The sequence below is a fragment of the Capsicum annuum genome, chromosome 8 (assembly GCF_002878395.1).
Source record: "Capsicum annuum cultivar UCD-10X-F1 chromosome 8, UCD10Xv1.1, whole genome shotgun sequence".
NCBI lineage: Eukaryota > Viridiplantae > Streptophyta > Magnoliopsida > Solanales > Solanaceae > Capsicum > Capsicum annuum.
The window spans coordinates 168,329,650-168,340,792 of NC_061118.1; positions in this window are offsets into that span (position 1 = coordinate 168,329,650).

Here is an 11,143-nt window from a genome sequence, read left to right on the forward strand (position 1 = left end):
AAAGCATTAACAGTAACTCACAGATACAAGTTAACACAACATATATGTATCTATGTAGTTATAAACTTGTATCTTTTATAATACGATTTTCAATAAAATTTAAACAACACTAGATACATTTCAAAGCATTAACATTAACTCACAGATGCTAGTTAACACAATATGTATCTATGAATTTATAAACTTGTATCTTTTGTAATACAACTTTCAATAAAATTAAAACAACACTGGATACATAACAAAGCATTAACAGTAACTCACAGATATAAGTTAGCACAACATGTATCTATACTTATAAACTTGTATCTTTTGTTATATTAATTGCAGTAACACTGCTATAGGTATGAACTAGTAAAGATGAAAAGAAAAATTCGAGTTATTAACCAACAAAAACAAAAAAACAATAGCAAAAGGAGAAGTCAACATTAACAACAACATACCCAGTAAATTCTCGAATCTTTATTCATAATGTTAATTCAAAACAATATAGCCTAAACAAACGATAATCAAAGAAATTGCATAACAAAAAAATTGAAAAAATCACTTTGTAAACCCAATCGCAAATTTAAAAAAAAACGTAAAATAAGAATAGAAGAAATTGAAGGGGACTATTCAACAGATACTACAGGATCCAAGTGTAATAAAACAAACACAACAAAATAAGAAGGGGACTATTCAACAGAAACTACAGGATCCAAGCAAAATACATTCCATAGATCACACAAGCTTCAAGGCACTTGTATAAACCTGCAAAACAAGCAGGCTAAAATGAGGGCAACAAAGAAGGAGGGAACTGCACAAGAAGTTAAAAGAAAGGATAGCCACTAGCTTTCTGATCACAACTTTCCTTCACTGGCTAGTAGAATTATGATTAAAATCTTGAATTCACTTCCCTTGCAATGTATATCACCACAATACAGAGTTAATAACCTCTTTTGATACGGCAAGCCAAGTTGGAGTATAGAGTTTATAAGGATAACGACACCAACACCAACAGTTATGTCAATGGTAGATTAGTTTGAAAAAATTGGAAGGGAAGGAATACAACAACAACATACCCAGTGCAATCCCAAAACTAAAAAAATCACTTTGTAAACCCAATCGCAAAATTTACAACAAAAAAATTCGATAAACAATGTCATTTTTTCAAAATTATTTTTTTGAAAAAAAAGTAAAATAAGAATAGAAGAAATGAAGTTGATTTTAGGGAGGAACTTTACCTTAATTCAAAGGTTTGAATTAGAGAGAGAAATTGGATAGAAACTGCTGCTTGAATTAAGGCTTACAAAGAGGAGAAAATGGGTAAATTTTTGGTAAAGTTACAGCTAAAGAAAAGGAGGTTTTAATTTGTCTCTCAACTTTACCAAAAAAATTGTAAATGTTAGAATTAAGTAATATTTTAGAAGTGGAGTGATTTTTAGTAATTTATAAATATAAATTGTTTATTTAGGTAATTTTTTCTTTTTTTTCTTTTCTTGCAAGCATAAAACTCAATATATTTACTAATATGGCTAATTGACGGATGGCGCAGTTTATGCGAGTGGAACCTTGTGAAGAAAAATGACAAGTGTATTTGTGAGTTTGTGAGAGAAAAATACAACAAAGGCCTTTACCTACAAGTTCAAGTTTTCTGAAGCAAGTTCCCATACCAGTAGTTTGCAGCTATTTAACATGGCATTTTAATTTTATATCCTTGAGATTTGTTATATGTTGACAAATTTCGAGTACTGTAAAAATGTTGTTGTTTGTTGACAAAAATTTGAAGACATTATTGCACTGACAATTAAGCAAATAGACTGGTGTTTACATTTGACAAGTTTGCTAAGTACTATTGTTTGTATTAATAAGTCTAAAGTTGTTTGTATTAATAGCTCTGGCGTTAAGTTATTTACATTCGACTGTTAAACCATTTCTAGTTTACTTTAAGATTTCGGTTGAAGAACTTCACTTGCGAAATAGTGAATTCATTATATATTTATTTTTATTTGTTCATCTAATATATAATTTGTTGGTTAAAACATCATTATTTATAGTTGAATAATTTTCATTAATCCAATACTATAATTCATAACTTGTCCTTCAGATACAATAACTCGACAACATCGTATGACACGACCGATTCTGAATTAGTTGAAGAGTTTAAACCGTCATCAATAATTTCTTCTGTATAGTGAATTAGAGAATAGTGAGATATTTAATGAGGTGATACATGTGATAGTGATGCAATATTTTTTTTCTTTTGGATGGATTCATTTAAGGCCTCTCAATAAAATTAATGGTTTAAAGCCAAATTTTAATATGAGATCTTAAAAACATACGTATACATAATAAATAAAATATTAATATTGATTTTCCTTGTTTTTTTTCATAATTGTTGTTTTTAGTATAGTGTTATATTTCACATAGTAATATTATTATTTATAATAGTAAGGATTGATTCAAGTTAATAATACGTTAACCATGCGCTTTCAATACATTACCTTGGATGTTATTGTAAACATAGTATGTAGTACTCCTTCCGTTTCAAAAAGAATGACCTATTTTTCTTTTTAGTTTGTTTCAAAATGAACGACCCCTTTCCTTTTTTAACAATAATTAAATTTCAACTTTACACGTGGCATGCTTAAGACCACAAGATTGAACGGTCTTTTGGTACATTTGCCACAACTTTAATTTAGGACCACAAGAATTAAAAGTCTTCTTACTTTCTTAAATTCCTTGTCAAATCAAATTAGGTCATTCTTTTTTAAACAGAGGGAGTATTATAAAGATTTAAGTAATTTAATTCAAAGTTTCAAATATTTATATTGAATGGTGATAATTTTTTTTACTATATTTAATATTATTATAAAATAAATTATAAAATTAACAACTAAAACTTTTTAATACCTTACAATTTTGTGTCATAAAACAAAGATTTTACTAGATTCATCGCTGAGCCACCCCGAGTTCATTAGTTGGGAAACATGTCATAGTGGTTATGTAATTGGGTCTCATGTAAGTTACAAGAAATAAGGTCCGACTTTGACCACTAACTCATGTAAATTAATATTATTATTGTACTATAAAATGCATTTTTGCTCCAACATAATCTATTGTAGTAAAGTGAATTATGAGGTAGTAATCCAATTTATGATTTCTTTGTACAAAATCTATTAGATTAATTCCTTTCATTTCAAATTTAATAACCACAATGTCTTTTGGACAGAAAAGAAATGATTTTCCCACTAAACTTGTCCTCCAAATTTACTTTAATATTTGAACTAAATTTTTATTTATTTACCCCCTTAATATCTTTAAAGTGTATTTATTTCACCCCTAATATTGACATGACATTTTTCAAAAAAAAGGGCGCGTTTATTATTTAAAAAATAAATTTTTCTTCTTCCTTTCCCACTTATTTTACACACACACACATATATATACATACATACATACATACATACATACATACATACATACATACATATATATATATATATATATATATATATATATATAAAAAAAAAGAAAATACTCCTTTCTTCTTCAATACCCTCCACCCCTCTTCACCTCTCATCCCCACCCCGCACACCTACACCCCACACCATTTTATTCTCCAATACATCAACAAACAACAATATCCATTTTCTACAACAATTAATTCTTCCATTAACAACCTCAAACACATCCTCCAACAACACTTTCTTCCATTTTTTTTTTCATTTTTCTCCATTAATACATTCTTCGATGAAGAAATTGAAGACATTAAATTGCTTCATTAATTCAGTTCGAAGAATAACAAAATTGAAAGAAATTTTCTTAACTTTTATTTTTAAAGTTCACTGTTCCTTCTCTATTCTTTATTTATGTTTACATCTTCAAGGGTGAATTTGGTGGTTGGAAACTGATACGGGACAAATGGTCATCTTATCTTTTAATGACATTTTTGGAGGCCAACACATAGAGGCTCAAGACTTGGTCACCTCGAGAATACAAGAACATGCATGGAGGACCCGTTTTGAGCATAACTTAAAGCAATCTCGCGTGTCGAAGATTGCTTGGAGAATTTAAGGTTGAGGACTCACGGTTTCGGACCTTAATTAAGGGCATTTTGGAAATTATATATGGTGTATTTACACACCATGGCCGCCCGTCTCATTAAGGGCAAAGTGATCTTTTTATCTTCATTTGTAATATATTATAAATAGGCCCCCTTAGTCTTATTTTCACTAGATTTGGAATGATGAAGAATTGAAAGACATATTTTCTCTCTTTTGAGAGTGTAACACCCTTAGTTGTAGGGCTTGGAAAAGTCATCCTTAGCATAGGGCTTGGAAAAGCCAATATTGATCTTTGCTTGGAAACGGTAGATCTTGAGGTGAGTTCATTCCCTTGGTGGTCACTGTAAGAGTGTGGTTTTGATTGTTACATTCATTAGGGGTTAGTGTTGAAATACACTTGGTTCTTAATCTTGTAATAATCTTGGTCTCACTATCTATCTTTATTTTCTTGCAAATCGTGTATGTGTTGTGTAGTGGACTGTTTTGGGGTCTTCGTTGAATCCAAAACTTGTATTACTGTTGTTCATCTTTTTAATCACCTTTTGTAGTTATTTTGGTGTTAAAATATACTCTTGTATCTTGTACTCTTGTTGTTGGTAGCGAATCCGAGTGTGGTCTCCATCTTGGTCCTCGAATCCTTAAGATTAGTGGACTGATTTGGTGTTTGTTTCGTGCTTCCCTTGTCTTTCCCGTATCATTTGGTATCAGAGAGGAGGTCACGGGTTCGAATCCCGCTTACACCATGCGCAGGTTCGAGGACAAACCTTTCTCAAAGAAAGGGGGAATGATGGCACCCAAAGGGTGGCCACCTGTCTCGGGTTAGCCTTGGTTGGGGGTGTGGGTCGGGTTCGTGCACCGTATGGTTCAGGACCTATAAAGGGTGGGTTGCGCCTCTCGCTATCAGCTATAGCTTTTAGTGCAGTTGGTTAGCGGTTCACTCTTAAGATTTGGTATCAGAGCATGGCTTGATTTTGTTCCCACAAGATTAATCTTGGGCTTGAGACCTTGAAAACTACAAAAACAAAAAAAACTGAAATCTGAAAATTCCAAAAACAGTCAAATCTGCCACCTTTGTGTTCTTGGTCGAAAATTGCGTTCTTGTTGTGTATTGGCTGAGATTTGTTTGTTGTATGTCTAGATCTAGTAGTGTTCTTGTTTTTTTTGTTGTTTTTAGTGTTAGTTTTCTTGTCCACTAACACTTTGAGTCTAGATCTAAACTTGAGCTTGAACTTGTTGAATTTGTAGTTGTATTGGCCAAGTGTTGGAGATATTGTTATTGTGGATTGGAGTTGGCCGTGTGAAAAATTGTTGGTGTTCTTGAAGATTATTGTTGTATTTCTTGGTGTTGTTGTTGTTGTTCTTGATGTTCATTATCACCTTCATATATTGTTGAAGATAAAGTGAATGCTAAATCCAAAAAGTTGAAGGAAAAGGGTGTATTATTTGTTAGTCTTGAAAGACACTACAACCAACAAGGACCTATCAATCAAGTCTCAACCACTTTCCAACACTTTTTCATGATTTAAGGATCCATGTTTTAAGGAGAAGTACAAGAAAAAAGTCAAGTCTTGAAAATTGAAAAAGGCTCCAAGACTTATTTTCCCTCCTAAAACAAATTCCACCAATCTAAATTAATTTTTTTTTACCAAGACTTGAACATTTGAGAATAACCACTTGATAAAATCGAACTAATACGTGGCTGCCATGTCATCACTGCTACTATTCATGCAATATTTCCGAGCTCAAAATTTTAGATTCTTAGTTTCATCTTATTGTTTCATTAGTTTCATGTCTTGATTCTAGAATTAATTAACAACTAGTAGATTAATCACCTACTTAGTTGTAGATTAATTATTGAATCCGTTTCTTCGTGTCTTCGTTATTTGTGTGCTTTTCTCATTTTTAACTCGTAGTAACTTCTTTGTTTCAAGTTCGTAAGTAAATTTTATTTTTGTGTCTTGAGTCGATCAAACAAGAATCTAATCCGGCCACCAAGTAGAATTGACATCCTATTGACTACCGGAGTATAAGCAACTTTCAATAGTTGCCGCTCCAATTGTGAGAATCACAAAGGTGAGTGAATACGAGTGTTAGCGAGAAGTTTTTACTACTAATCTTGTTTGTTCATTTTGTAGGTTTAAAAGGTGATATAAGGGGAATATGTCTTTGATAGCCAGGGATTATTCTGACTACAACATGGGAGACCATGATTATAGTGAGGGGTTTTATGGCTACGAAGTTGAGGGAGATTGCGGAGGCTATGAAAATAGCCATGATCGAAACTTGGGCAGATTTGAAAGTTATTGTTTTAAGGGAGAAAATGAGGTGAATGAAGTGCCTAGTGCTTATGGTAACTTTGGAGATGATGTAGGACCTTATGATGGATCTTATGTTGATGTTGGGGCATGTGAGGAGTCTTACACTTCTTACTCCGAACCTAGATTTGGTGTTAGGTATAACCTTTTTGTTCGCAAAGCTTATGAGAGCTATGATGAGAGTACACGTGAGGAGTATGAAGATCCATATTCTCCACCTTGTAGTACTTCTTATCAAAGTCGATATAGTGTGAATGGTTATACTAGCTCTAGTGGAGGTTGTCCAATGAGAAGAAGAGGGTATGCATCTCCAAAACCAAGGGGTACTCGTATGCTTTACAATGTTGATCCAAGAAGGAGTGTACACTCCGAAAAGGTGACCATGTGTGGGATACCGGGCTGCCTCGTTGTGCTAAATGATAGGTACTATAGAAACTACATTGTTCCATCCATGGTTGACTACTTGGGGTTGTTTCGTGAGCCTTTACTTGTTCCATACTTCTTGGATGGGTTTAAGGTTACCGAGAGGGCCAAGGTTGTCTTCTCCCAATTTGAATACTATGAGGAGGTGTGGTGCGATATTCTTCCATTGACATACAGTTATGTATGCTTAGGTGCCGATTGGTTTGCACAACATAGAGTTCCAAACATGCAAAATTGGCCAAATATTATAAGAGACCAATGAGGGAATCACCTTATGACTTACTTGCTGCCCAAGCCACGAAGAGAAATACCTACCTACTCTAATCCGAATTATTATGAGAGACAAAAGATTGAGAGGAGTAAGGGAGTGCAGGGAGGTAATCCGAGAGTGGAAAAAGGAGAGGTTGTGTGGAGCAAAGTGAGAGGATTACCACCAAACCATGCTAACATTGGTTGTCCTTCTATTTCTAAGGATATTTGTGTAGGTACCAACATGGCAAGCAAAGAAGAACAATTCCAAAAGGAAGTTGCTGCCCAAACTTTTGGAGGACCTTCACACCATGACAAAGAAAAATCTACTCAAGGACTTCAAGGTAAAATAGCAAACTCTTACACTTTTGTACATATGAATAATAATTGTGTGGCTAGTAGCCCTTTGAGTGTGAGTTGTAGCTTGCCTATATGTGAGTGTATTGTTTCTTTGCCACTTGATGATGATGTACATGTTGTGAGTGTGGATACACTAGTTGATCCTATTGATGACCGAATAAACTCTACTTGTAAGATCGATTTATGTCCACCTAGTGTTGAAACCATTATGTTGAATGAAAGTACATTATCTTCTGAAATTTATGTTGATCAACTTATGTGTGAAAATTACCCACTTGAGGATGTGTATGATGTAATTAATGAACCTCAGTGTGTGATGATGTTGAAAATATTGATCAAAGTGAGAATGAACCCGAGAGCTCTTCTTGGGGTAATGTTGTGTTTGAAACATCCTTGAAACTTGATATTGATCATTTAAAGAGTGAGAAACTTGCTTGTTCCAAATCTTTCCGTGAGGTAGATCACACTCTTTTTATGTATAATGTCTTGTTTGAAGATGATTTAAACACTCCTAATGAACCTAGTGGTGCAAATGATGGTATAGCTTGCCTTGAAAGCTATAGCCTATATGCTAACTCACTATGGTGTGACAACATTCCTCCTAAAGAGGGAAATCTCTTCTTGGAAGATGATAGTACTCTTAAGGGTAAGGAATATGTAGTTGCAGAAGCTACTTCTTCTTCTACTTTGTGTGATTTCATTGTTGAGAGTACTCATGGTGATTATTGGGAAACTAGTAGTGAGTACACACATGAGAGCACCTTAGTAGAACTCGATTTGAGTGATACCTTTCTCTACTCTCTATTTGCTTTGGATGATATGTATGTTATTGTAGAGAGCATGTCATTTAGTTTGGGTGTAGACCACGGAAAATGGAAGTGTTGTCGAGACCCATGTCCATGGCCATTTTTCCCATTTGACCCTGGTGCCAAATTTAGAAATGGTGATGTTGGTGCACCAAACTTGTTGCTTGGTCTACATGACAAGCAAAGTGTCACTCTTGATGTATCCTATAACCAAATTCTTTGTACATCTTTTATTGAGTTTTTAATATTCCTTTCAAAGGATTCTTGGTTATATTGCAAATATGTGCAACCTTGGCATGTTGAGATGATTTGTTATGCTAACCCTAACCCGCATGCCATGAGGAGTTTGTATTTGTTTGTCCTCTTTTCGATTTTGCAAGGTTTGGATTCGAGGTCGAATCCTTTTCAAGAAGGGGAGGATGATACGGGACAAATGGCCATCTTATCTTTTGATGATATTTTTAGAGTCCAACACATAGAGGCTCAAGACTTGGTCACCTCGAGAATACAAAAACATGCATGGAGGACCCGTTTTGAGCATAACTTAAAGCAATCTCGCGTGTCAAAGATTTCTTGGAGCATTTAAGGTTGAGGACTCACGGTTTTGGAACTTAATTAAGGGCATTTTGGAAATTACATATGGTGTATTTATACACCACTGCGGCCCCTCTCATTAAGGGCAAAGTGGTCTTTTTATCTTCAATTGTAATATATTATAAATAGGCCCCCTTAGTCTTATTTTCACTAGATTTGGAATGATGAAGAATTGAAAGACATATTTTCTCTCTTTTGAGAGTATAACACCCTTAGTTGTAGGGTTTGGAAAAGTCATCCTTAGCATAGGGCTTGAAAAAGCCAATATTGATTTTTGCTTGGGAACGGTAGATCTTGAGGTGAGTTCATTCCCTTGGTGGTCATCGTAAGAGTGTGGTTTTGATTGTTACATTCATTAGGGGTTAGTGTTGAAATACACTTGGTTCTTAATCTTGTAATAATCTTGGTCTCACTATCTATCTTTATTTTCTTGCAAATCGTGTATGTGTTGTGTAGTGGACTGTTTTGGGGTCTTCGTTGAATCCAAAACTTGTATTATTGTTGTTCATCTTGTTCATCACGTTTGTAGCTGTTTTGGTGTTAAAATATACTCTTGTATCTTGTATTCTCGTTGTTGGTAGCGAATCCAAGTGTGGTCTCCATCTTGGTCCTCGAATCCTTAAGATTAGTGGACTGATTTAGTATTTGTTTCGTGCTTCCCTTGTCTTTCCCGTATCAGAAACGTTGAGAGAGTTTGATTGAAGGTTGAGATGGTGTTTAATGGAGGAAAAAATTTAATTTGATATTTTTGTGATTGTTTTCTAATGGTGTTAATTAAGGAAAATGAAAAAAAAAAATGGAGGTGGGGTTGTGGGTTGGCTGGAAGAAGAGAAAGAAAAAGAAGGGGGCGGGGACGGGGGGGGGTGGTTTAAAGAAGAAGGAAAATGAGAGGTGGGGTGGAGGAAAATTGAAATTTAAGGTGGGGTGGGAGGTTTTTAATGGAGGTGGGAACGTAAAGAGGGGCGGGGTGGGCAGGGTGGGGTGAGGGGTGTGAAGAAGAAAGAAAATGGGGGTGGGGGTGCACTTTTTATTTAATATATATAAATCTCTATATATATAAATATAAATATATATATATATATATAAATAAATATATATATTTATATATATATATATATATATATATATATATATATATTTATATAAGTAAAATAGTATATATATATTTGTTATTTTTTTCAAAAAAAATATATAAAAATAATGTGTGGGGGATTAATTTTTTTCAGAAAAATAGTAATTTCTTACATGGCAATGACGTGGCTCCAACGTGGCATTGATGTGTAGGTGAGTATAACACACTCTCCATTGTGAGAGTGGTATTCAGTTTTGAGGGGTGAAAATAATTCACTTTAAAGATATTAAGGGGGTAAATAAACGGAAGTTAAGTTTAAGTGTTAAAAAAAATGTCTTTTCTCTCTCTTGGAGTCAAATGGTCCAATAGAATATCTCTTTTTTGTAGCCATTCACAAACTATGCTTAGTGTATATATGTACTTGCAGTTAGTTTCAAATGACTCGATTGTGTAAATATTTGTTACATTATTGATATTAAATTTTAATATGTATTTAATTTTTATATGTTGACCGTATAAAGTACTTTTTTCATGGAGAAAAGACATTTTTTCTCCCCTGAACTTATCCTCCCAACTCACTTTAGCATTTAAACTTAATTTCCGTTTATTTACCCCCTTAACATCTTTAAAGTGTATTTGTTTCACCCATAATGCTGATGTGGCAATTTTTTTTTAAAAAAGGGGCGCTTTTATTTGTTAAAAAAAATAATTTCAGTAATATTATATTTAAAATATAATTAAAATTTAGAAAAATAAAAATAAAAAATAATAAAAAATAGACACTTTTTTCTTCTTTCTTCTTCAAATCATCATCAACAGCAACATTCAATTTCTTCCATTAACAACCTCAAATTTTTTTCACTTTCCTCCATTGACAATACCACCCAAGAACAACACTTTCCTTTAATTTTTTTCACTTTCCTCCATTAAGACCACCCAAGAACAACTTGAAAACACTATTAAAAAATTTTCTCCGTTGAACGTCATCTCAACTTTCAATCCAACTCCCTCAAAATTTGGATAAATGATTTTGTCTTTGAATGACTTATCATCAATGAGCTTTCTTTTGATTTTTACTTTTGAATTTTTTTTGTTAATAAAACAATTTAATAAATTAATTTTAACTTGATGAAAGTATTTTTGTGTTTGAATAAGAAAGAAGAGGGTGGGGGGCTGGAAGGAGAGAAATAGTAAGGGGTGGGGGTAGGGGTGGGGTTGGAAGGGAAGAAAGTGGCGGGTGGGAGAGGGGGGGCTGGAAGGGGAGAAAGAACGTGGAGTAAG